The sequence below is a fragment of the Argiope bruennichi genome, chromosome 3 (assembly GCF_947563725.1).
Source record: "Argiope bruennichi chromosome 3, qqArgBrue1.1, whole genome shotgun sequence".
Taxonomy (NCBI): domain Eukaryota; kingdom Metazoa; phylum Arthropoda; class Arachnida; order Araneae; family Araneidae; genus Argiope; species Argiope bruennichi.
The window spans coordinates 103,626,173-103,654,145 of NC_079153.1; the positions used below are offsets into that span (position 1 = coordinate 103,626,173).

General features: G+C 26.4%; 1 protein-coding gene and 1 long non-coding RNA gene across 3 annotated transcripts in view; one reads left to right on the forward strand and one right to left on the reverse strand.

Moving 5' to 3' along the window:
- Positions 1-26,143, reverse strand: part of LOC129964196 (uncharacterized) — an 82,156-nt gene extending 56,013 nt beyond the window's left edge. The window contains exon 1 of the mRNA XM_056078917.1: positions 25,942-26,143. The gene's annotated coding sequence lies outside the window, so the exon portion shown is untranslated. The remainder of the gene's footprint in view (positions 1-25,941) is intronic.
- LOC129964197 (uncharacterized) overlaps positions 1-27,973 on the forward strand; it is a 120,456-nt gene that overhangs the window by 22,235 nt on the left and 70,248 nt on the right. The window lies entirely within an intron of this gene.

The following is a 27,973-nucleotide window of genomic DNA, read 5'->3' on the forward strand; positions in this document are numbered from 1 at the left end:
TGACATATAGACACCCAATTTTAAAAAAAATATAATTGTTTATTGGTGATCCTCTAAATACGCTGACTGTCATATAATTGTATTTAATTTTCAACTCTCTGAATAGCAACACAATACCGACTTAAGAACTATTTTAGTTATTTACAGGTTTAATATGCCATGATATCACCATATATGTTAGATTATAATACATTATTATTAAATAATTCTGACCAAAGGTAACTGAATTGGTATATTTTAGAAATGCATTTTTTATGATTAATTTAGCCAGAGTCCTGGTCTAGGAGTAGCGCGTCTTCCCCGTGATCTAGGCGTTCCGGGTTCGAGTCCTGGTTCGGACATGGTTGTTCTATTCCCTGTGTTCTCTCTGTGAGGTGCGTGAATGTGCCCCCTCCCCTCCCCTGTAAAAAGGGGTTGTGCGAGCGAGTGTGTGTGTGCTATCTTCATTTGAGCTAGAAGTCAGACTTCTGCCCTCGGGTGCTCAGGGGTCTTTACCCTCAGAAGCTACTGCGCAAAAATTTGGCTTAAATAGTCAAAAAATAGAAATAGAAATAATAAAAAAACTAGAATAAATAGAAAAAAATGAATGAATTTTGAGGTGACAATATCCAAAAGTACGGTTGAACTGAATCAATATAATATGACATTTTGATAGTTGTGATTGATAAATATACTTTTATTTTATAAAAACATTGTGATCTGTCCAGAATTTATATTTGAAATTTTTTTAAATATTTAAGTTGTTTTAATTCAAGAACATATATTTCTTCAATCTTCTTTAAGTGAATAAGCATGAAAATAACCTTAACCTTCGCCAATTAAAAAATATTACAGCCATTTTCGTCGATGAGTTTATCCACTGATCGTTGCAAGATAAGTCTATGTACAAAATACAACGTGTCCTCTTATCAAAAGATTTTTAACCTAAATAGCCATTGCCAATAATACTATTACGATGTTTAAAACAAATGCATTCGTCTTTTTAATAACTATGCAAAATGCAACAATAAAGGCAATGGATAACAATCCTACTTTAGTTCTGCGTATAAAAAAAGTTATCGGAAAATATCTGAATTATGCACACTTTTTTTATGTTTTCAAAATATTTTGATAGCATAATAATCAAACATGCAAGATCATTTTTAAAATAACCAATATGAATGCATGAAATTCCAAGCAAAATATCTACTTTAAATAAAATTAAATTTTATAAAAACAAATCTTGTTGACGTGAAAACTAAATAAACTTGTAGTTATCTTTACAAAAGTTTGCCACGCGAATTGCTTCGTAAAAGAATTCCGCTAAAGAAATTTGCCATATTTGTTTTCAACATGCAGTAATTGTTTTTAAAATATTAGTTATAGAGGCGATGAATGAATTGGCCATATTTCTTGAATCTTCTTTTGCTGTTATACAAATAAATAACCTTAACCTTTATCTATTAAGACGTTTGTCAAGTCATACGTGTCGCTGAGTCTTCCATCAATCATTACAAAATCATTCTTTGAAGCAAGGCGCTGCTATGTCCTCTTATCCGACCGATTCATAAACAAGTGTACTGCTACTACTATCATCAAGCGTAGTACTAGTGCTAAAATCTAGTTAAGTGTAGGTGGTTTGATGATTGCGATTCCTTGAACTACAGAGACCCATTCGATAAGATTTAACAGATTTCCGGAAGTAAATATCTTAATGGAACGTTTTTCGTACGCATGTCATGAGAATCATTTCTCACTAAAAATTTGAGTTATGAAATTTTTGGAAAGGATTGCGTATTGTTCTTTATAATTTATAATATTTGAAAACCCGATTAATGGTATAGAAAGGAAGAATATTAAAAAAAAGACGATTCTTAAATCGTCGATTACTCTGTGTATTACTTTATGTGATGTAATAGATGATCTCAAAAACCGTGTTCTTATGAAGGACACACGTGTATATTTATCATCTGTTTTGTTTTTCCTAAGGTTTGTGTCCTTGAAAAACAGACTGGCAATGTACGGAGACGTACACAGTTTAAACTGTGTTCGCTGTAATGATATATAAAAAAGTATATATAATAAATCATTTAAAAAGTATAAAATTTCAGTTTTGAAGCACTAATAATCTAAAATAAGTTCCATCATAATTCAATGACTTTGCCATTTTTTTTTCCTTTAAGCACGTAAATATCTTTAGATTTTTTATTATCAGTACTTTAAAATAACTGATAATATGTTACAGATTTACTATATTTTACACAGCAGGAAGCACTTTTAAGATGATGAAACCTTGAAAAGCAAAGTAATAACTCTTATCAATTTTATTAAAAAAATTGTTTATGAAAAAAGTTTAAAGAAAATATTTTGCTTAAGGATCATAGTTTCTTACAATATTATTATCATTATAGGAATGTTAACATTTTTTGAAAAAAATAATTCTTTAAATATTAGTTGCAGAATTGTGGAGTTTTATATATTTTTTAATCCGCTTATAAGATACTATAAGGTTAACATTTCACATACGACAGTGATGTAGAAAAACGTTTGCTCTAAAATAATAAGAAAATTTCGAAATTACAATATTTTTTGGAATTAAATAATTGATTAAACTTATTTTGATTTTCTAATATGTTTGAATAGTTTTAATAAAATTCATAAGCATGTGTTCTACTTTAATAATTTTAAATCAATGAAATCATATCATTTTTCCCCAAAAACGTATTTGCTTCGATAAAAGATATACAAATCAAAAGAAACTAATTCCCCGTATAATGAAACTGGTAAACTGGTAAAAAAAAAAATCAAAGCTAGGAAAATATGAACCAGAATTCTATATGATAAAAATGGAATTTATAAAATTGCAGCCATTATTATATAGAATTTGTAAATCTTTAATGCTCATTTCTAATTCCATGGCAATTGCACTAGTTTGTTCTATTTAAATTTTAAAGTCTTATAAGCATATCTTTAAAATTTGGTTGAACAAGAAAAAACACAGGGTCATTAAGCAATATAATTCACTATAATAAAAGTAAAATAGATTTGAAACAGATAATTATATAAATATAATAGATTATAAAATATATAAATAGCTTTTATATATTTTATAAAATGTTGTTTACCTTTTTAATGGATTGATGCAAAAAAACTATAGTAATTATAGCAAGAATATTGTTGAAAGAATTCGACAAATTTATCTTCAAAAAATAATTGACACACTCATGAATCTTTTTTTCACGTCATGATTTCAAAAATAAACAACCCTTCTATGACTTGTAATAATTCATATTGCACAACTATTCTTTCAAGGACAGATTATTTCTAGCTACAGCCTATTATAGATAACTAAAGACTAAAAAACATAAAAACAATTATCTAATTCTAGAAATATTAAAAGGGAAAAAAAAGTATTTGTACAGTTTTTTTATGTTCCTGATATGTTATCAAAAGACTATGAGTCTAACATTTTGAACTTTTTATGGCTTTATAAGCAAAACTTATTCCAGAAACTAAAATCAAAGTTCATTTAATGTAAAGCAATCTTTAATAGGTCATACAGGTCTTACATAGGGTTAGGAACCGGGTGCATGGAGTACAAAGTCAAATATCCGAACTTATAAAAAGGTTATCAGGAAATATATAAAATGTATACAAAAATATTATTCTGACAAATAATAGGCGGTTTCTTAACTCATAAAAGCAAATTTTTATCATCTTATTTTTTATCAATAGACGATTTAAAAGTTCAATCAAATCTTGACATCAAATTTTAATATTATCAGTATATAAGCACTTGTGAGAAAATGATTCACATATTCTTTAGGATTGCACCGCATTCCTTCGCGAGAACTGTAGACAGAAAATGAATTTTGCACTTTGATTCAAAATGTATCCATGCACTATCGAGAATAAAGTCTACGTTAATGATGTTGAAATAAGCTTTACTTTCTCTAATAAATGTTCAATGAATAAAAACTGTATAAAACATTATTTTGATCTGACAAACAAATTAATAAATCACCACAAGATATGCTGTCCATCGGTTGCTATTATATTTATAAACTGTGTTTAAAAAGTAACAAGATACATCTTATCATATTTTATGGAACTTTAACTAATGAATGTGGTATATAAACACGTTTTATTTTTGATATAACAAAATCACAAAAATAGTTTAGTTATTAGCAAATAAATATTATCTCTATATGCATTAACATATATCCACATGCTTTTTTGCAAAAAATTACACTTCATTTTTTTTTAATATAACGGAATAAAAAACAATTTATTTGCCAACAAAGTAATATTTTAAATATACTTTTTGTGCTCTTACGTGTTGGTATATATTCCCTTGTCTTTTACAAAAGAAAGCTATGAGATAAATAATATTTGAGTATTTGCATAATTAAAAGATATTATACAACATTTCTTTCGATCTTACTGGAATTAGATATGGTATATTTTCATTTATTATAAATGATCAATAATTCTCCATAACATTAAGTGTTGTTTGTTATCAATTTGCAATTTAACGCTCGCGAGCAAAAATGCTTATATTTTGTACAATTTTGATCAAATAACTTTGAAAAGCAGAAAAAAATGTTAAAATATTTAATTCCTAGAACACTTTAAAATGCAAATACAGCTGTTTTATGATTTCCAGTTAATAACAAATAATTAATTTTTAGTAAGAAACTATTATAACATTGAAAGCCCAACTGCGCATAGAGTGGATATAAACTCATGATAATTAAATAATAATTGTCAAAAAGTAAATGTTTAAACTTATCCTAGTTCGTAATTTGTTGAGGAAAATTTATTATTAGCCAAATATCCCGCCATCTGATAGTTTTTACCTAATTTGAACTTAAAAAGTACCACAATACTTCCAACAATGATCTATCTTAAAAATACAAAAGATACCAAAATAGTGAAAAGGTTTTGATGACAGAGTAAATATGAAATTTTGTGGTTCAAAATTCCCTGTTTTTTAATGTAATTTCTCATAATTATACATTAACAGAAAAAGAAGTTTAAATATAAGATATATTTAAGAAAATTTTCTTATCTGTAATCAAATAAAATTCATAAAGAAAAGATGAAATAAAGATTCTTTAGCTGATATGAAGTAGGTTTTTTTCCTATGTTAGCATGAATAGTTAAAAAAGCAATACTATATTAATCTGTTCAGACATTTAATCATTTGATATCAGTTATTTAAACTTAAATTGTAACTTTTCCTTGTGATATGGTTTAAATTGGTTGATACTTTTTGTCTTCTTATAAAGTAAAACAATAATTGCCATTAAATGTAAGAAAAATTACACAATATCAATGAATGCTACATCATTTAAATAATTTCTATGAAATTATTATTTTAACTATTTCTTGAAAAGAAATTTGTTCGTTTATATTAAATTAGGTCAGAATAAATAATCATTTCCAGAAGAATTTTCTTTTATAGCATTAAATTAAATGCAAGAGTTTTGAATTATTTGGTTAATACAATTCTATCACTGGCATTGTTTCTTTAAATCTGTGCATCAGACAGATAATCTGGATATCAAAATATGCGATGATTCATAAGTAAATGAATTATTTTTTATGTTAACAAAGTAAATATTCTGACAAATATTTACAAGTTGCTCGATTCATATCACCTAAAAAAAGTTTAATCTAAAGTGCTTCAGAAACACAAATACTCCTCAAGAGTGTAAAAATTCAAAACATGTTATGTGGCAAAGGATTGTACTTTTTATACCTCTGGAACGGACGTAAGATTTCTTTTGTATGAGACAGCATAAAATTTCAGAAATTAAAAAAAAATAGCTACATGATTTTTTGTTAACCTTAAAAATTAATATGAGAAATATTACAGCTTTGTGCATTTATGTTTTCGCAAATAATTATAATTTTATCTTTTAACAACTGACAATTTTGAAGCCAGTAAAAATGAATATAATTTTCTGGAAATTTAATAGAAGAGAAAACAAATGAACTTATAAGAAATTAAAAGCAATGGTGAAGAAATGTATCAAACATTTTGTTAAAATTCTTGTATCAAAGAAGAATGTTTAATGCATATGTTACAGTGAAAACTCGAAATCGGTCAAACATATTTTCTACGTCTTGGTTGGCCCTCTCAACCGAACCCTGCGACTGGCTGTGACGAGGCTTCCCATGAACAATCTTCAATTTTGGGCCAATACGTACTTAACTGCTCTATAACTGAATTTACAAACTCTCTTCCATTATCAGATTGCAGTATACAAGGACCCCTAAATATCAAAATATCCAAGTACTTGCAACACAACCTCTTCCGCTCTTTTACTCTGAAGTGGCCGTAGTAACACAAATTTTGTTAAATGGTCTTGGTAAACCATTATAAACCTAAATTCATTATCTGCCTGAGATTGCATGTCAATTAAATCCACTTGTCAGCGACTATTCATTTCTGAGTGAATGATAGGTTTAGAAACCAAATCTTTCCTTTTCATATTTTTTTTTCTGTTAACATGTTCCACACATTCATAAAAAAAAAAGTTTGTATCTTCTCAATGATTATGTTATCATATTTTCTTGAAGTCTGTCAATTTTAAGTCTGTCTCGACCACCATGTTCTATGGCTACATGTACACTTTCGATAACATCAAAAATTTCTTCAGATGATAAATTAAAATTTTATGGGCTCATTTGAAGAAATCAACTTTTTTACTCCACTGATTTCAAGAATGTCAAACCTTTTTAATCTGCGGTACTGAACAGAAATCAGGCTAACGACAGATTTTGCTTTTTTAACCTCAGATAAAAGAATGTTGTATTCATCATGTGTAATAACATTCTAATTATTCTGTTTTTTGTAATTGTTTAAGAAATCTAAATTTTTTTCCCTTTTTAGCGCAAAAAGTATTAACATTTTCTTCATTCATCGTAAATGAATCAGCCAGCACAAACACGTTCGAACAAGTATAAAATTGGACGACTGGACTTTCTTTAGAAAATTTCACGAACAAGAACTCTAGATTATTACGATTTTAACAAAATCGAACAAACTAAAGAAAAAAAAAGGCAAAATCGGAAATAACTAAAGTAAACCCATTCTCTCTAGAGATGTTCAGTTAGAACGCTTTTTCCCTAGTAAATTCGGGTTTTCCCCGACGCTATCAGTTAAAACGCGTTTTCCCTAATTAATTCGCGTTTTGACTGATTTCGGGTTTTCACTGAAACAATGGCCGAACTCCTAAAATTCGCTTTGATTATAATATTTTTTTTCATAATGGATGATTTCTGATATAACAAGGATAACAACAAACTCTAATTAGGAAAACTGGTCTAAATTCTTCTAATTTAATATTAGATTAATTAAATTTCTCTGAAAATAAAACAGCACAGCAAATTAATTTTAACAGATAATACATTAAAACTTCTGCATAATATTGCAAATAGTAGTGATATAGTTCAAGTTTTAGACCTTCCACCAAAATGACATTCAAGTTCTGATAAAACGATTCTCTTATTAAATAAAGCAATCGTAGCATTCTTTTCTTAGCAATTAAAGAAACTTACGTAATTGAAAATAACTCAAATTTCTTAATTCATATTCTTATAAATAAAATCCATATAAAATATGAAGATTTCTTATGCTACCATTTGAATAAATTCGATATTTCGTAATAATGTGTAGTCATAAAATCATTAATTCCACTGATAATCTGTGAACTTTTGAGACATTGTCTAAGTCTTTTACAAACTAAAAAGTTTAGGTCAATTAATATTTATGTATAGGCAATTACCGGGTTAGTGTTACTTAGACCCAAGCCATGATATAAATAAATTAAAATTTAAGATAGGCTGAAATAAGAGTTGTAATTTGGAAGTAAAACAATTAGAAATATTTGTCTCATACCAATTATTGCGTTTTTTGACTTTGCTTATGGAAATATGTTACCATTTCTACAATCCTACAAAAATTTCCCATTTTAGATTCTTTATATTTTTATAAATAATATTCAAGTATCATTATAAGGTATGAAAAGTTAATTTTCCGCACAACAGGGAAAAAGGGAATTTTTCACAGCTGTGAAAAATTCCCTTTTTAGCAATTTCTGTGATTAATTTTTCATTTCTTTTTATCAAGTCAGATATAGTTTAAAATGTCCTTTTCTCTCTAACATTTCCAAGCGTTTTTGACGGTGCCATACAATCAAAAATTGCGACATTATGAATATTTGTAATGCGTTTGTTTTGACTTTACTACAGTATTTATGGCCGCAGTTGCTTGGTGGTTAGATCTCGGTTTCGCAATCGGAGGGTTTCAGGTTCGGGTCTCGATTCTACCTAAGATTTGCCGTGTAATCGGGTTTGGTGGCCTTTAAATCCAACGGTCCAAATGCCCTTCCGCTGGTTGGAGAGGGAGGTGCCTGCTCAGGTGTCGTCCTCGTCACCTGATCGCCGTTCAAAAGTACAAGGTCCGTCCCAAAATAGCCTTAGTGTTACTTTAAAACGGGACGTTAATGTAAACTAAACTAATGCAGCATTTCAAAAATTCATTTAGTTATATAGATGAAAAATCTGTGGGTTTTTTTTCTGCTTTCAGATCTGCAAATAAATGCATATGAAAAACTGGTAAAACATAATGAAAGAAAGAGCAAAAGAAATATTTCCCATTTTGTTAATTTTAAAAAGAAAATTTTACCTGAATATTTAATCGCGACGAATGAGGATAATCACTTAAAACCTCTCCGCTATTGTGTCCAAATAATATCAATTTTAACTTATTAGCACATTAAATTTTACTTATAAATTTTACTGCCTTAAATGAATATTTATTTGACTGAAACTGTTGCAGTGATTTCATTAAGAACTTTGCTTAAAGTATCAATTTTTCTTTATCACCTGCAAAATTATTATATGTTAGAATGTGAAGATGAAGATTGTCAAGTACAAAAATACTTTTTTTAAAATAAAAATACACAACCTCGACAATACAAGTATGAATAATGGAAATGTATTTTAGTGTTCAGGCGCGATCTAAGTCTGTTGCAATTTTTAAAAATTAATAACCTTTTAATTAATTGTCCCAGGATGGTTTTCGGTTGTTTTTTAGTCCATGTAACCTCAAGCTACAGTATAGTTTTCAACAACTTAAATCACTTGCTGTGTATTCTTAAATGATGACAACAGTCGTCCCCTAGGAAAATATATTATTTTAATCCACCTTTATGTCTTTTGATATTGCCCATAGTTTAAGCTAAACATCAATATACTCTTAAAGGAAATCCTCTGGACATCCTCTTACATTTGACTCATTATTAGAGCTACAATTAATTTTATTAATGACACTTCAAAGTGTCGTCCAACTGCCAAGAATCGTAGAAATTATCAATTAGCGAGTCGCAAAATCACACCAGACCGAAGTGTGAAGTGAGTCACAAAAGGAGGCCTCTTTTAATTCCCAAAGGAAGCACTTGTTCACGTACATGATGGAAACAGTGACAACAGAGTTGGAGAATAAAATGTTTGACAGTGTACACTATCGCGACAATGGAGCTTTTATCTTTCTCCTCCCTCTCTCCACCATATATCAGACATAATGCAAAGAGAATGGGAATGATTATGAATTGTTGGGATTTAATTGCCATGATTTCATTATTGACTTGATTAGTTTAAATTTGGTTTTTAGGCATGACACGTAACACAAAACGAACAATAAATGAATCGATCACATTCATTGTTTTAAACTTAAGAAGCGGATTCATAATAATTTTTTATCTTTGTTTTCTACCATCTTATATAATTTTTGACTTAAACAGTAACATCCCATGAATTTAAAAATGGTTTAAGAACGTATGTAGTTATACTTCTAAATTTTAGTGATTCTTTATTTTGGTCTTTAAAGGAATGAATAACAAAAAGACATTTAAAAGCTCCCAAGGAATTATTAAGAAATATATTATGGATAAAAAAACGTTAATGTATTTATCCTCCATAATATCCTCAATTCATCAGAAATATTTAATATAACTAAAATATTAAAATTTATTGAATTTCATTTAAAACTTCAATTTTAATGTATTATTCCTTTAATTGGAAATAATATCAGCGAAAATAATTTTCAAGGAATAATTCACTCCGAAGAGAGTTAAAATAGAAATAAAGGAAAATTTTCTCATTAATAAAATTATTTTTGGACTTTAATGGTATCGTTTTATTCGTTCTCATTTATTTATAAGTGAAAAGTTTCAGTAAATTTTAAATGCTTTCATGTGAAAGTATATTTGTATCTTTTTATATATGCAACTTGAATTTCAAGAAATATGACCCAATCATTTAAAAATAATTACAGTTAATGATGTGGTTGAAAGATACTTGTTGTTCATTCTAGAGGTCAAAAAGTTGAAAATAATTGCTGGATAAGTGATTATATGCTATAAAAAGCTTTAAAATGATTTCTCTTTTAAATACGCTCTATTTTTAAAAATAAATTACGATTAAGCTGCAAATACTAAGACATATTTTTTTTTCTTCTAGACTGAAGTTTCCAGTTTGCTTTTTGTTCGTAAAACAAAAGTAATTATCTTTGGTCTCATATTTCGTTTTCAAGATCAGTAGGTCAATAAATGCATTATAATTACATTTATATAATTTTTGAAACATTAAATGCTGTTATATTTACAATTATTTTTAATGGGGCTTTTTGTTACCATATTCCCCTCAGTAACAATTTTCCAACTTTTTTTTAATTAATATTAATTTTGTAGATTTTATAATTATTAAAAATAATATGAGAAATAAAAAGTGGCTTTATCGGTGAATTAAATTCGTAAAAACGTGTGACGCATGTAAAAAAGTTCATATTTATATAATACCATTTTATATATAAGGAATATTTGGCTCATTTTTTTGTTTTTAATGATATTTTTTATAACTTTGTGGTCTTCTTTATTGATTTCTACATCTCGAGCTTTTATGTATTTTTTTAATCCTCTTATGTTTGATGAACACATTTAATTTTTCGTACGCTGATAGATGATTTTCTTAAACGTTTTAAAAATTTTATATTGCACCGATCTTATAACAAATATTTGATTTTGCATTCTGTCTTTTATATTAAATTATCCTGAAGAATAAATGCAATGCTAGAGAATTCATAAAAAGCTACTTGATAATGCATTTTCTCATTTCAATATATTTTCAATTTTTTGAATTCAAATACCTAAATTGCTTTTATTTTGTTAATAACCAAAAAATGAATGAAAAAAGAATAGGAAGGTGATCATATCAAAGAAGACTTTGGGAATTTTGAAATTTAGTATACTATAGACTATAATCAACTTCTTATTTTAACCATAATGATATGGAAACCTCAGCTCTGTTGGCAGCTTGACAACCTGCTGGTACAATCCATTTTCTGAATATTCTTGAATTTTGAAAATTCTTGGTTTAATTCTATTGAAATATCCCTATGCATATTGACTTAATGCATAATAAATATACTGTATGTCTCTTAAATTCTTTGATTTTTGTATTGTGTTACATTAATTATTTCAACAGGATTCTTATTATTACAAATTTTTAAAAATCATGTAGCCAGAATCGTTAAAATGGGTAGATTACTTGAAAGGAATCCATCTAATATTGAATGTGAAAAGAATATCAACTTTTTAACTTTGAATATCAACAAAATGAATATCAACTTTCATAGATGCGTTTTTCTGTTTATCATGGACGAAAAATAGAAATCACTTTATAATTTACAAACTTTAAAATTTAAAATTCAGAGCAGTGAAATAAACTTTTGAAATACATTAAAATATTATTAAAAATATGTAATTTATAAAAGTAATGATTCATAATACTTAAGCATAATGCTTTTTATAAATCTGGAATAGTTCTTTTCCTAAAAACGCAACAAATATCTGATTACCTTTTTAAGTAGAGCAAATATATAAATCTCGCGAGAAAAAAAATTAAAACCGAGAAATCTAAATATATCTTGAACCAAATATAATTTCACTGCCCATTTACTGTACTCTATTTTTCATTCATTAACTGTTCACTCTATTTTTCGTGCAAGAAAGATTATATATAGTAAAGTAATCGAGTAAATTCCAAATAAAATCGCACTATATAAATGAAAATGTAATTTTCAAATGTCAAATGAATTTACTTACTGTCTAGATTAAATCTATTCAAAATGTTTTATTCAATTATGTACATTGCATTTGAATAAAATGCTTTTCTATCTCTCGATATAAGTACAGAGTTTTATACAATAAAGAGATCTTTTATTTGCTCCACTCTTCATTACACAAGATAAATGAATCATTTAATTTTTAATAAGATTTTTATATTATCACTTTGAAAATAGGATGAGAAGGGAAGTGTGTATTCAGATTGAACGATATTCTTTTAAAGTCATTTATTGCTTTTAATGGAGAAGAATAACTTAGGAGAAAAACACTTTTTTCTATTTCAATAGAATAGATCAGGATCATAAAAATAGTGGAGTAACAGATCACATTTTTTATAAGTTTAGTTTCTCTCGATATTTCTTTTTAGCTGCAAAATAGTCATTTAAAGCAATCTAAAATGAAAAAAAATGAACTTCTACACATTTTCCTCGGAGTATTAAATGAGCAAATTTTACCAATTACGATAGGGAAACAAGAATCAATCAATTTAATTTGCACTTTTTTAAATTTGAAAAGCTAAAACTTCTGAAAAAAAAGTATGCAAATATTGTCATAGAAACTGATTAAGTTGATGATTCTTTTCGAGTAAAATCCATTATATTAATACATTAAAATCCTTTCTGTCTCTTTTATCGGAACTTATTAATATCATTTTAAGTAGAACCAAGTTTCTAATGTGTTTTTTTATTTGAATTAGACTGCATTTCTTTTATTCTCTTCATAAAAAAATTTTTAAGACAAAATTTTTTATCGAATTTAATTGCAAAGAATGAACTGTCTTTGCATTTAAAAGCTTGAAAATGAAGGATTTCTTTAATAATTCTTTCTTTAATTACATACGCAAATTAGAACTAAAGCTTTTAAATAATTAAATTTAGTAAATTTAATCTTCTCAAAAACTATACTTCAAATGTTTTAAGCCTGAAAGCGTGACTTTATTACTCTTATACAAAATGATTAAACTTCCTAAGAAAAGTTTTTCATATGTAATAAATGGAAAAAACGCTTTAAATGTATTTAAGCATGTGCTCATATGATGATAGTAGTCATTTTCCTTTTAAACTTTTTCCCCATTGTCTTAAAGATTAGATACATTCTTTCGTTTTCCCTATTCACTTATGACATTCAATGTAAGAAAAATATTATAAATTTTAAACAAAAATATTTAATAAAAGTATGCAAATATTCATAATACGATTTTCAAAGATTTCATTTTTTTTTTTGTATGGAAATAAAATTAAGTTCAAATATTTTTTTAAAGTCTGCCTTCGTATAAATTTTTCATTGAATTCTTTATTCATGATTAAGAGCAAAGCTTTTATCCTGGCAAAGTTAAAAAAATTTATGGTTGTCACTGATTACGAATTACAAAAAAGCTGCATTTGAATAAGTATTTAGCGAAAGGATTAAGAATAATTATGATATATTTTTCCTGTCTCAATAAAAAAAGGAATAAGTGATCACTTTTATTCATACAGGAAAATGAAATTTTGCTATAAATCCTCCTGTTCTCGAATTTGTTTCAAAATAAGATACATACCCGATTCAAAGAAAATTTGGAACAAGATTTAAAATTCTACAAATTCACAATTAAAAAAAATATTTTACATTGTTTGCATTTATAAGTCCTAAGAAATTGCAAAAAAGTGTAACAATAAAGTACATATAAAATTTGAACTAACAATCAAAATAATATCTTATTCTTGACGCTAAAATTTTTAAATAATAAAAAATGTGAGTAAAAGATCAAAATCATTGTAATTTCCGTCACAAAACTTTGATACTTAAATTCTAATAGCGGAATGTAGAATTTACGTACTGAATTTACTTTCATTATATAAGAATTTTCATTTTGATTTTTGTTTTTAAGGAATTCCTTGTTAAGAATTGTTCTAATTAGTTTAACTACATATATTTTTAAGATATTGGTTGTTCTAAAATTTTTAAATTGTAATGTACGGTAAAGTTCTCAAGCCTGGTTATTTCTAACATATATCTATTTGATAAAATTATAATTGATCATATATTTTTTTGAATTCAAAAGCGTATGAAAGCATAAATATTTGATTAGTTTACATACTATATTAACCTGTAAGTCCAAGTATTGTACGATTTTAACTAAATTCTGCAATGTGCGTTGTAGATGAAATTAAAACTGGGCTATTTTGCTGAAAACTTCAACAAGAATTATACCTATTATTTATTTTTCTATGTTTCAGCATTGATCAAAAATTCTTCGATAAAACTGCTACTTGAAAATTCCTACGCAAAAGTAACATTAAATTTAATATATGTATAGTTAAAAATTACAATATGTGTTTACGCTTGAAATGAATATTTTCTTTTTTAATCTAATCCATAACGCCTAATTAACTGCTGAGGTAATCTTAATTAATCAAGATTACCTGCTGCAAGAGAATCTGCTGAGTAATCTTGGTAAATCCTGATTCTTTGTATAATTTGCAACAGTATTCATTATGTTAATAAAATGCAGTTGCAACAAGCTTTAGTAACGCGAAATTTTTTGAATATAGAATTTCTTTCTAAAGCAAAGTAATTCCATGATAAACAATTATTTTTTGGATCCATTAATTTATATTCTTTAATTTGTTATTCGTTATGCTGTTGTTTACACTATGTCTGCTGACTTTATAAGTGTTCTTATTTTCAAGATCACATAACAAGTAAAATTGCTTACAGACCTTTATTAAAAAAAATGTGCGGGACGTTCAATGCACATAATATAAAATAATTATATTCAATAATCAGAAATATAAATAATCAATCAATTAATTAATTAATTTACCCCTTTATTTTTAAATTTCAAGATAATGGCTGTATGCCAGTACATATTTAAGCAGAAAAATTCCTTTCAAATATCTTGTAAATTTCTAAGACTACATGCAATTCATAATTGTATGTCCTGTTAGATAATTAAATAGCCCTTTTTCCAAAAATATAGGCTCTGACGTTTTACCCTTTTTTTAAAAAAAATAATAATAATAAATGATCATATAGACAAAACTACAGTAAATAATGTAAACGAAAGCTCGCTTAATTTTCTAGTTTTTAAATTAGGAAAAGCGAATAAATTAAAAACAAGTAAGTCAAAAATATTTTCAAAATATTAATTTAATCTCAAAAAAATTATATTTTGTAAATATAAGTTAAATCCAGCAGATTTCCTTCAGGAAGAAGACCACACAGACTATTTTCTGGGCTATTTTGAAATGCTTATTCCCAGGAGATAATGAATTTTGCTGGCAATGTGCATTTCAAGTTCTTTTTATTCTATGACTTGCTGACATTTTCACTTATTTTTCCCGAAATGGTACAAAGTTTTCCCATTGAGGGTAGACAAAAATTTTATGCTCCTAAAAGCCTTCTTTGCTGCCTGGCATTTTTATATTTATTTCCGTAGATCGCAAAAAATTTCCATTTCATCATCGATAACTAGAATATTTTAAATGGAAATAAATCGCGGCAAATCATTTTTCAAAAACAGTTCTCTTTATCTTAGAAAAGGATATGGAATAAGAAGGAAATATCCGTCTCGTCATGTATCATGAGAATGAAACATTTGTTAGCAAAAGCAGTACTCAAATGAAACACATAAATCATAAGAAATATGAATAATATAAATGAGGTAACATTTTCTGTCTATAAAAAGGAATTATTTAAGTTTTTATAAATATTAATTCAAACCAAGGAAGAAGTTTTTGATCATTGATCATCATTCCATGGCTCAAATATTTCCCCCTTTTGTTTCATAAAAATTAAGAATAAAAATATGTTGGAGTTACATACAAATATTTCTTTTAGTTCAAGATATGATTCAATAATTAACTTAGTTATAAAAGAAATTAAAAAATTTGGAAGCGTTATTGAATTACATTTCCAAACGTAACGAATAATTTTCGTTTTCATCGTTTTTTGTGCACTGAAAAAATGACAATACAGTTTACAAATGAAATTGATTTTTATGGTTTAATAAGTAAAGAGATTTTAAAAGAGAGATTGATAAATTTATGCGCAGACGTCTTGATTAAAAGATTGAAAACTTTTTGAATTTATTCCCATCTTTAAATTGCAAGTAATGCCGTTTTCCAATTTTGTAATGCTTCATAGTAGTGTAAATTTATTTTTCATTTGTAACCGGGGAATTAAAATGCATTCAAGAAAAGTAAGTTAATAATAAATATTTAAATAGAAAGTTAGCAGAAAATGCTATTCTTTTTATTGTAAGATTAACTGCAATTATTAAAATATTGACCGAATTCACTTAAAAACATATGTAAATTAAAAAATCAACTGACATGAAATGTGTGATTGAATTTTCTCATGATATCATGAACATTCCCATTTTGAATATTAAATTTTTAATTTCACTTAAGTAATTAAAATTTTTAAATTATATAGTTTTAATGCGCACAAAATATTTACAAACCACATACTTTGCAATAAGCTGCTTCTTCGATTAATACTAATCATCAATTTTATTTACCCCCAATTTAAATGTATGTATAATATTGTTACAAATACATAATTTAAAAGTTTATTCAAGAGTTCAGTAACTCAAAATATTACAACTAAATACCACATACAATTTCCAGGGAATAGCTCTTACAGAGCGAAAGGTATTTATCTTTTTCCTAAATGCTTTCTTAAAAACCAAATTCAAAACGAATCAAAAAGTGCTTGGCGATGCTTCTAATTTAATGAATCATTTAACGATTGTTGTTTTAATTTATGGCAACAATAGCCACCTTATGCCAAATTAAACCATTAGTAATTATGTTATAGTGTCAATCATTTGGTTATATTGTTCTTTGTATGAAGAGAGCTGAATCATTATCATTAGACATTATAATAGTAAATAACGTATCACATGGTGGGTATTTAGTTATATGGTGATATTTCAGTTACAGACATTGTAAGGGATAAGTTTAATAATTAATAACAAGAGAGAGAAAAAATCAGATCTCAGCTTCAGCAAAAAAGAAATGTGTCAAAGATTTTATATGGATCAAATGACAGCATCCAAGATGAATTGCAACCGAATTTAAAAACGTTTTGATAAATGAAAATTTCGTTAGATATTCTTTTGATATATCCCTATGACGTCAAAAATACTTAAAACTAATCTAAACTAAAGCAGGTTTTAATGGATGGATAGTTTAATGCAAAATTATGTAATTTAAACACTATGTTATCAGGAAAGAAAATCAGAAAAAATGATTAAAATCTTTTCATAGCAAGCGAAACTTGTTTGTTTAGTGATAAAATAATTGAGTTTACCCTTACATTACAGAAGAGAAGATTATTTTAATTAAGTTATCTTTCTATTGAGATCATCACTCAAAAACAGTATCTTCATTTGATGAGCTTATTCGAATCTGTCATCAATTGAAACTGTTTTTGTCATCTCTACAAGTATTTTATTTCATCATTGACGCTTTTATAGAATTGACTTACTTCTAAAAACGGTAGTTGTAATTTTTTCATTTCTGCAATACAGCTGCAGAATTTGATTTTTATCAGAAGTAGAAAAGAATTTTCAGAAAAAAAAAATAGTTCATCAAATAGCTTATTTAGCCGTTGCTCTCAAATTGTATTATCTATAAGTAAACTACTAATACTGATTTAATCCTATAGATGATATTAATTTTTTTTTAAATTTAGAAATTCACAGTAAGGGAAAGCTTTAAATGATTCATAAATAAAAAATGTATAAAAAATAATGGATGGTATTTCTTTCATGCTCAAAGTATAACAATTAAATAATAAGACTGTAAAGGGTTTTTTAATTTTTTTTTTTTTTTTGAAAATTCGTTAAGTAACCAAAGAAAAATTCTATTTCTCTCAAAAAGGCTTTCATTACCCAACTCAAAAAGGTTTAATTATGAGGATTAAATAGAAGGTTTCTTTTTCCATTTCATTTTGAAAGGTTAAGTTGAAAGTTCATATCCTAATGGCATCGGGAAATGAAAAATATAAAAACTCTTTCATTTTATTTCTTAAAAAACAAGACGAAATCAAAGAAGGTTGAATTACTGTGCGAATATTTTTTTAAATACGCAATAATAGTAATATGCGTGATCCAAAAAAAGATTTAAAGACAGAAAAATCATTAACCATTCAAATATCTTTAAAAAAATTCACAGAACCATAATAAATATCTATTGCACATCAATATAATTTCTTGTTAAAAATCATTAGTGATGATTATTTGACATTTATGAAAGAACTTTAGGAAAGATTGAACTTAAATAAAAAAAAATAGCAGTATAATTGTACGTTATATGTTTTTAACATATATCCACTTTTAAAAAGAGATTTCTGCCTTAATAAACCATTTTCTTCTTTCAATAAATTTATTCTTGTGTTATCAATTATCATTCATCTTTCTTATTATTTATTCGAAAGCAATAAGTATTTTTAATGGCATACATTTAAAAATTGCTTCAATTGATCTGTAACAAAATAAAAACCTGCAAATTCTATTTTCAATGCAATAAATTATAATTCAGATTATATATAATTTATCTGTCAATTTTACATTTCACCAATAAATGAACGAGAAGTCAAGAGTAAGTAAGCAAGGATGATAAATAGCAGTTACGCTAACCCTAGAGTATAACAGCTATTACTAAACTTCTCCTGAAGAAGTATAGTAATGGGGATAGATTATACTGGTTCTATTTTGAATGACGGGATGTGCCTCCTACAGCAGAGGCCTGTGTACTAACCAGTTACCACCAGAAGGTACCAGGGCACAATCCACTTGCTATTATCATGACTTCTCATACAGCTAGTGTCTACGATGCCAAGATAGGACAAGTAAAATTCGAAACATTTATAGTTGTGTTCCATATTATCCATTTATATCCGTATTATCCAAAAGTTTCTTGCTAATTTAAGATAATCTAATGAAAGCTTAAAATAAGGCTAAGTTGGGGCTTGGCACATTATATCAGAAGAAACTCTACTTTTTCATTTTAATATATAGAGAAATGAAAATCAATGCAAATTTTAATTTGCTTTAATAACATGAGTTTTTATTTCCATTTGAGCTTTTAGCTTGGCAATTTTAAAGAAAATATTCTTTCTCTTCTCAAAACTGTTGCAATTTTCCTTTTATGTTTTCTTTAAACGGTTTTCTCAAATGAAAAAAAAAATTCTTCTTCCAATATTTTTTTCTAATGTATTGAATGTAATAAAATAAATCCATTATTATACTTGGAAATATAATAAAAGTATCTATTTTAACCCCTTAATTTTGTTTTTAATTTGGTTCATCGAATTTTGTTTGGTTTCGAACATTTCAGATCTTCGATTCAATTCTTCAAATATTTTTAATAAATTTAATATTTATTGAGTAAAAATTTTGAAGGGAGAATTTTTCTCATTTGCCCATATATTTAGTGTATTCATGTTCTGATGTCCGAAGAGATCTTGCGCTGGTTCAAATATTTTTTTTTAGTTTATTTTTATTTTTATTTTATGGTAAGTTTTGCAGTTTTCAAAAATGAATTTCTGTAACTAAATAAAAATAATCAAAATAAAAGTATATCCGATTCTTTCTAAGAATCATAATACATTCCCTTTTATAAAAAAATATTTTCATATATTTTTTTAAATTTTTTTTTATAAAAGGGACACAATTTTTTTAAAAAAAAAAACATTTTACCAATGAAATTTTTAAATATATATGTATTGAAATTCAATTGGTTGAGTCTTAAAAATATCATTCTTTCCTCTGCATATATTTACGCATGAACTGTGTTTTAAAGAAAAACATATTATATTTTAAACTGAAAACCCTTAAAACAGAAATGTTTCACATAAACAGCACGTTATTAATCTTATTGAAAATTAAATTTAATTTATCTTATTGAAATATTTTAAAATAATTTTTTTTCACTTTAAATATTTTACTTTGCAACTGCAAAGTAGAACTGAAACACTCAGTCGAACTTTGTATTAGGTATATTAGGCATATTTCAAAATTTTTTTAATTTTTTGTAATTAACACATTATTGGTCATGCTTTAATTATTACATTAAAAACTCTTACAATTTTTTGAGCAAAAACAGTATCACAATTTTATAAAACTGAAAATTCAATAATAATTTTTAATAACTTATTGCGCTCACATTCATGCATGATTAACTATTATCTATGATATAGTTATTTAAAGCAAGAATAATCAATGGTTAAGAAAAAGTGCAACTTTTCTGTCAATAAGAAAATGAAAAGTTGACAAACATTGTTTTTATAAATAAGTGTTATTTCAGCACCATAAGCAATGCTGATGAAGAGATCTTCAGAATTTTATCAGATTAAGGGCAAGTGAAAACCCGAAAATGACGTTATAAAGCAGATTAAAAAATCATTAAATTGTTGATAAGAAACATTTTTTAAAAGACGGGAAAAAATAGGAATTAAAGAAAAGTTTTCTCGGGAAAGAAATGATGTTGTAATTGCCCCAGATAATAATGTTTGTAATTATTATGTATACTTTAATGTTTTAACTAAGAGAAACGATACCAATCGTTACTTTTAAAGACAAATTCCCAATATTGTTATTAATATTTCTGTCTATAAATAACGACGGAATTAAAAAGTTTGATTTATGATAATATTCACTGAAACAACCAATAAAAATACTCCATAAATAATTTTATGAATCGTTCAATAAATGTAAGTATAAAATTACATATGTCCAACGTACATATGTAATTTTATACTTATTGGCATCGGGATTGTAATAAGTAAAAGTATAGACATTTTCAACTTAATTGCTTTCAAAATTAATCAGTTCTAATTTATTTAAATTAAAAAATAAGATTTTAAACTTTGTGATAGATCAGCAACAGAACTTAAAAATCAAATAACTAAATTATTGTAATCGAAGAAAATGAAGCAACCTGCATTTACATAGTATTTTTCGGTATTTGATGCTTTATAAACCTTTAGAAAATATTCGTAAAGCTATATTTCAAATTTTAAAGGAATAATAAATAATTATTCGTAAAAAATTTAAATTAAATTAATAAATGAATTAAATTTTGCATCTATTAAATTAAATTAGATTAATGCAAACAATAAATCTCAAAAAATTCTATTTCAATTGTTAGTTAAAAATTAGTTCATTCTCTAGTATTAAATAAGAAACTTCACTCTTAATTCCATGTTCAAAATATTAGCAACTTTAAGTTTAGAATCAGTACAGGTGGTTATTAATATTTTTTCGTTCTTTTAAATTATATAATATTGCATTGAAGGGGAATATTCTTGTGCCAAGAGTTCATTGCAACTATTTCATTAAAGATCAAATACAAATTAATAATAAATTTAAAGATGGCACTCATTAAATAGAGTAAGAAAAAAGTACTTTTAATTAGATTTATAAATTTACGTTTTTAAGAATACCAACGTATATTAATATCTTAAGTTTTTTTTTCGGATAGGTTTAGCGAAAACAAATGCTTGTGAAAAGCAATTCCTTTGAAACTTTCATTTATAATCCCTCCGCAATTATAAATGATTTTTTGTGAGCTCTAAATACAACTTTGAGAGCAATAACATACTAATAATAAAATTAAATATTTGTATATAAACAAGAAATGAACATGTAATTGTGTCTATATTTATTTCTATTTATATTGGTGCTTCTCAGATATTTTCAGTTATATCCTTTTGAACCAGAATTTTATCAGAGAAATAGTTTTTCTGCCGACTCATAAATAATCTTCAAGTATAATTTAATTTCACATTCTTAAAACGTTATGTAAATTCTAATTCACATTTGCTTGCTGAGCTGAAAAATCACTATATATTTGAATAATGAAATGAATATCACTATTATAATGCATAGGTAATTAATTTTAAAATAGTAAATAGCAGTGCTAGATAAGTTTTTAAATGATTTACAAATGAGATAAAGTGAAGAAAATTAAACTTCTTTGTATATAAGAATATACAAAGAAAGGTGCGGAATTTTAGGTGCGTAAAATGTATTTCCGCACCTAAAATTATGCATACTTGTCCTCCTTTTTTTATAAATTTCGGCTGGGGAATCTCATTGAAATAAGCTAAAAACTATGAATGTTTTTAAATTATTTTCTACTGAAGCAGCAAATTTTTCAAATAATGATTACGTTTCTATTCATTCATTCATACCAAATAAATTAAATTAAAATGCTATCAAAAAATTTATAAATCCTTATTACGATTTCCATTAAAAACTTTTCTTCGGCAATTTTAATTTAATGCACTTGTAGGGCAGTATTGGATTATTAGCAATTTCGTGGCAGAAAAATAATTTACTAGTTGATTAAAGGATAAGTAACGATAGATTTTGATTGATTTCCTGCTTTTCAAATCCCCTCGGAGTTTTTTTCACATAAAAAAAAATCAGTTTTCAAAAAAATGTATCGTCATTTAAATATGTAAAATATTTTAATTAACGAGTTTTTGATTAAAAATGTTCTTTTCATTTAAAATATTAGATTTTTTATTTCATTTAAGTACGGTACTGTCTTTGTCCCTTTACTATCCATCTCATGCATTGCAATAAACTTACTAAAAATAATTTATTTCTTTGGAATTGGGCAATTTGGTCAGAGTAGACTCTTACGACAAAAACTTATATTTCATCTTAACTAGTCAGTAGCATTCTTTCTATTCATATTTAAAATGGCATGAATCCGCAAAAATTAGTAAAAAAAAAAGAAAAAAACTAAGTAAACTGTAGATTGTACTATTTATTTCCGAGATAAATTTGAAAATTACTTACAGTCAACAGTTAAAAAGTTTTCCTATTTTAATTCGGTATTTTTAATAATTTTTAAATATATCATTGTGTAATATCACTATTACTTAAAAATATATTATTTATAATACATATATTGTTTATTATAAATAAATGTGATTTAGAGCCTTATATCTACATAAAATTTTATAGGTTGATTATTGTCTCATTCAAATGGTTAAACGCTATAAATTAAATCACAAACTTATTTGAAACAAAAAGAATGTGAAAGCAAATACATTCTTAATATGATTAAAATATAATTTCTTAATATAATAGCATTGTTAAACAAAAGTATGAGTAATCAATAACATTTTTTCCTTTTGCCAGAAAAGTAACTTTAATATTTCTTTAAAAGCCGAAAACGTGTTTGAAGTCACATGTTTTTGTTTCCTTTATAGGAATAATTTTTAATTCTAATCCTAAATTAACAAAAATCCCTTTCAAACATAAATAAAATTAAAATATACTGCAAATTAAAAATAATTTGAATAATTTGCTTCCAATTTAGAAAAGATTTCTTAAAATCCATCTACTTATTTATTAAAAAAATCATTCATCATTTAAAAATGGACATGTTTTAATGTTAGCATTAATTTATCATCATTACATCAAATTAAGATTCCCATTTGTTGATCCGAACCTGACATTTTATGGCTTTGCATTAGCAGGACAAACCAACAAATTAACCATTTGAGATATTTTTCTTAGTATAATTAAATTTTTTGTGTTTATCTCATAATATCAAGCATTCGCCTTTTATCAAAGGAACAAATTAAACTCTTTGCTTCATGTAAAAAATAAAAACAAAAGTCTTTCATTTTACCATCAATCTCTGAATAATATCTGTTTATGAGCTCCAAAATTTCGTATATTAAATGTAAGAGTCAAGTTTCTTGCTTTAGACCTTTCGGGGTGTTTCAGCTGTTCTTCATGAGCGTTTGTATGAAAAACTTTTATTTTCTCTAAAGGCAAAAATTATTTTTCAGTTTTATGACAAAAAATAAAATGACTTGTATGATTAAACTGATTTGGCGAAAGCGAATTAAAGTTAAACAACCAAGAAAAAAGAAAATTTTAATTTGACCTTTTACGGGACTTAAATTAACAGTTCTCTCTCTCTCTCTCTCTCTCTCTCTCTATATATATATATATATATATATATATATATATATATATATATATATATATATATATATATATATATATATATAATCAAATCTTATGAGCAAATAGTACTTTTGCCTTTATATTAAATATTTAATGGACTTTTAAGCACTCTATAAAAGAGGACGAGAATAAACTTTAATGACGGCTTAATTATTTACGATCCAGTTAATTGATTATTAATTAACAAAAATCCCTTTCAAACATAAATAAAATTAAAATATGCTTTAAATTAAAAATTATTTGAATAATATTTTTTTTATATATTTTAACATATCAGGCATTTTGTTTTATTATCACGACGGTTCGGTTTAATTTGAAACCAGAGCATTGTTCGATAAGAACGTGATGTTTTAAGTTATGCAGTTAACGCAAACCTTATACTTCAGATTTTTACACTGCACAAAATCTGAAGAGTTGATTTTATTCATAGCCTCAGGTAACGAAAATTATAAATTTTTATTCAATTGCCTGTGTCAATAGCGCGGCGTTTCCAATAAAATTACACTTAAAGAATTCTGTAAGGTTTATTTTCTTATAAAATGAACAACATGTAATGTCCATATATTCAATATTATAATTGTTCGAGATAACCATAATATGTCTGATTCTACAAAAATTTATAAAACTATATAGAGCATTGCGATTTTATACACTGAATAAAAATATTTATATTAGAATATGTTAAGTTTACAAAATTACTGCCAGCATGCTTTGCACATTCACGGTCGTAGATAAAAATATACCATTTTCAGAAATATTTTACTCTCGAGGAAGATAAATAATTAATTTTTTTAGCACATTTATTGCACAGATACTTTCAGAGCCTATTCAGAAAAAATTTTTAGCAAGTTTCTAAATATTCAAGCTTATTTAATAAATCTTCGGTATTTTCCTAATTAAAAATATTTGTAGAAGAATTTTTCTGTGCCTGATAAATGAAGCATACTTTGAAAATTACAAATTAAATAATGAATGTAAAAATTTCATAAAACTGGAGTATACACCTGAAACATTCGATTCAATAAAAAATAAATAAATAAATAAAAAAGATTTTAATTGATGTGCCCATTTAATCAACAGAATGCGTCAAAAAGTAACTCTTCTTACTACTTTTCAATCTCAGGGCAAGTACAGACTTGTACATGCAGCATACATCTAATGATTAGGATAATATATTCGAAAAATATCTGTTCAATAAAAAGTATTTTACATGAAATTTCATAGTAAATTAAAAATTTCTATAGTTATAATTTTAAAATATTTAATTAATTTTAATTAATTAAATATTTATTAATTTAATTAATTTCAGAAGTATTTACAGAAAGAACATAATAAAAATGCTAAATTATCGGCAAATTAACTAAAAAAACAATGTATTATTATTTGCCTCCGATTTTTCCTGTTTTGGGCCCAATAACATAAATCCCGTTTAATTTTTATATTAAATATTTAAGTATACTTGAGATTTGTTGAAGAATAGTTGTTTTTCCTCTTTAATCTCAATTTTTTAAAGTAATTTCTAAGTCAATTCTCTGTTTAATTCTAATAAGTTCAAGAAAAAAAGTTAAAAATTTTCAGTTGGGCCACGAATCGACTTTTTTTTTCGCCATAACTTTATTATTTAACTGAAATGTTTTTCTTTAAAGTTATTCAGAAAATTCCTCTCCTGTTTCTCTAAAAACGTGTTTACTTGATAAAAAAAAAAAAAACTTTTATACTTCCTACTTTCACATTTTTAAATTAAACAAAATTTATTTTTAATTCAGTTTTCAAACTTACCTTCTTTTATTTCTCTGTAACTTCAACCACTTTATTGCACAAACGAAGCAAGTAAATTGCGATTTTATTCGAGTGAAAATAGCTTGAGGGCCTCCCAAAATTTCTGCAAACTTAGAATCAAATTTCTTTTACTCTTTGAATAATGTATCGAATATAAATACACATGGACGGCATATGTTCCGATATGTATCAACAGTTTTCAGCTGCATCTGCGCACGCGCAAAAGTGTAGGAAAAAATTTGTACCTATCACCTGCGTTCTAGCGGACTAATCGAAAGCGCGCCGCGCACGCGCACTGTTGCGACAGTGCGAGGGGGGACGAAAAACGTCGGGCGGGAGATTAGAGTGTCTGAATGACGAGGGGATGAAATGGAAAGGAAGGGAGGAGGTGGACAGATTGCAAGAACTCGGTGATTGTCGTCTACAAGCGTTCTCGCGATATTTGTTTGGATAAACACTTAAATGCTGCTACCACATAAGATTGTTGACTTTGGAGAAAGCCGTCGACGCTTTCGGCATCTAAGCTTGTGGGAAATCAAGCTTACATCGGGCCCAATTGTGCATGCAGTAATTAAGAATGATGAATGGGGTCTGCATGTATAGATATATAAATCAAATTGAAAGGGCATGAGAAATGTTGAATATTTATATCTAAAGTTCGTAGAAAGCAGTTCATAGGGGGAGAAAAAGTGGAAGGGTCTCCAATTAATCAAATTAGCCAGAAAAGTTCAATTATTCAGAATTTCGGTGATAAATCAATCAATCAATAGGTGCCTTACTTATTTCTTATTTGAGTTACTTATTAAGTGAATAAAATTGAGGAATATTGTTGAAAGTAAACTAATACCAGAATTGTGGGAAAACGGGTTTGGGGAACAGTATTTTTAGCTCCTATCATCGATTTCGTTTTTCGACATCTGCTTCGAAAAATATAAGATAATTTTTTTCGTCTTCACTGAGTCCCTTAAGATTGGCAAGATTGAACTCTATGTCCCTTTTATCTGCCTCTAACTTATACATGGACTGATGTTTATATCCAGTGCTATCTAAGAAAGTGCTATTGAAGAAAATATTTTTTTAATTTAGATTAGCAGTTTTAGAAATTCATTCACTTTTTTTAAAGTGATTTTTGAATATTGCTATTAAAAATATACTGCTGGTGAAAATTTCGAAAAATAATATTTCATGCTATGCCAGCAAAATAAAGCAAAAGAAATTTACATCTGGTGTCGTTGCACTGGAGTCGGAGCAGAAATCCAAAGTCCAGGCCAGAATGGCCTCAACATTATGTTGCAATATATTTCTCTTATAATCTCATACATGAAACGCATGCTCCCTTAAAATACGTCATTACATCCAAGGTCAAACTGCAAAAGAAACCTTTCAATCAGAAACTTGATTATTTTAATATCCGAACAAACAGCATGGAATTTTTTAAGCTATTATAAAAAAAAAGTATTAGCATCAGAATCTACCTTATTGCAAAAGTCCTTATTATCTACCATTATCGTTATGTTTATTAATTTTATATATTTTGTCTGTATCGGAAACAAAATATTCAATTATGATTGGCAAAGTAGTTAGAAGGCTATATCTTTTATCAAAAATAAATTTAATAAAGTGTCAAAATATTACATATTTAGATCTCTTCTACATATGTTTGCTTCAAGCATTCGTAATTACAAGGACAACAATTAGGAAAAATTCGCATACCTTTATTTGAAATTTTCAACATACTTTTATTTGATCTAAATAGGTCTGTATATTTTTGCAAATTATACAATATTCTCTTCCGTATGATTTCTATATGTTTTTTTTTTTAAGATGAGAACTATAAAATAGGTTCCTCATTAATTTTGTTCGAAAAAGTTTCTTAAAAAATTTTCTCAACTGTTAATTATAATTGAAAAAAAGGGGCTTACAATTTAAAATTTAAAGTAGCATTGTTCTTTATTAATGCATCTTTTGAATCGATACGCAAGTTAGCTTATGTGATATAGTACGACATTGATTATTCTTGCTAAAAAATACA